The sequence below is a fragment of the Frankliniella occidentalis genome, unplaced genomic scaffold (genome assembly GCF_000697945.3).
Source record: "Frankliniella occidentalis isolate FOCC.00 unplaced genomic scaffold, Focc_3.1 Scaffold126, whole genome shotgun sequence".
Taxonomy (NCBI): Eukaryota; Metazoa; Arthropoda; class Insecta; order Thysanoptera; family Thripidae; genus Frankliniella; species Frankliniella occidentalis.
Window position 1 is genome coordinate 523,760 of NW_026267253.1, and position 1,453 is coordinate 525,212.

The following is a 1,453-nucleotide window of genomic DNA, read 5'->3' on the forward strand; positions in this document are numbered from 1 at the left end:
GCGGGGCTCGGGAATGCGCCCACGGCAAGCGGGGCCCACACGTCACCTGCGCAGGGGCCGCACCCCCGCCCTCCCCCACCGCCACCAACAGGGGGATTCAGCCGTGTTCTCACGCGCGAAAAGAGCAAAACGTTTTGCAGTGCAGGAGGCAGAGCAGAGCGAGTGAGATCGAGACGAGCCTTTAAGCCAGCACCAGCCTCCTTTGAAGGAGGAAACAGAGAAAGGGTATATCATTACATGATGCGACGCGCTCGCATCATAGCCGGGATGAATGAGAGGGGAGATGGAGGAGAGAGAGAATGCGACGAGCACTAACAGCAGAAATCGGAGAGTAAATTTTGTGTATAAGAAATATTATTCCAATGCTCTCCTTATCCATTTACTTTTCACTGAAAAAGAATTTTAGAGGCGCATCGTTCGTTACCACGCTCGCCTTCTCATGTAAAGATAACCCCCACCGACGCAAACGGTATCAATCGTAATGCAACGCTGCTCGTAACTTGTGCGGGTTTGCATGACAACGAAGGGTTCGCCGCGTTCCTCGAGAATACGGGCCCCACTCGAAGCGCCAAAGATGCCGCCCTGGCCGGTTGAGGTTGAGGGCGAGCAGCGGTAGCGGCGGCGGCGGCGGTGTGTGACAGGGAGGGGAGGACGCGGAGGGGCGGCACTTTGATGTCAGTGGCGAGGCCGGCGCGCGGCCCTCCACGCCGGGCTCCACGCCCTCCGCAGAGCGTCACCGCCAGGGCACTCGAAAGTCGCTACAGTACAATGATGATGACACGGTTCACGGCTCAAATCGACTTGATAGACACAGAACCAGACCGCGACGGTCTAATCGACGAGCGCTATCCATTTTCCTTGTTGTCAGCCTGGAGATTATTTTCTAAAAGCTAACGATCGTACAGCGGTAACAATTATTACATTTAATCATTGTTGTTACTTGTTTTATATAAGCATTATTTGCACTGGATTAAATCTCGTGCATAGAGCCTCGATTTACTAACAGCAATTTTTCTCTTCACAGATACGTCTGCTTCCCATTTTAACCAATTATACTCGAAAAGCGCTGGGACAAGGGCACACCTGCGCGTTGGCTTATCATGTTCAGTGTCTGACATGTGTGGGCAGGATGAGGCATTATACTCCCACGTAAATACGAGGCTTGTTTTCTTTCCAACCCTCCGTCTCTCTCCTGCTCATTGTGGAGTCAAACCTCCTCACTTACTTCTCTCTCTATCTCTCCCACACTCACATCGCGACTCTCTGTGCGCTGCTCCTCAAGGCCTTGCGCTGCGGGTCCTCCGCTCCCACCCACTCCCCTCTCGCCCGGAGGGAGAATCCTGGCGAATGATACAGATAGGAAAGGGTTTGTGTGTTTGAATCAGGTGGTGCACAATGGCGCGCCCGCCCCTTCTGGCAAACCCCTTCCGTTTCTCACAGCGCTGCCGCCCCC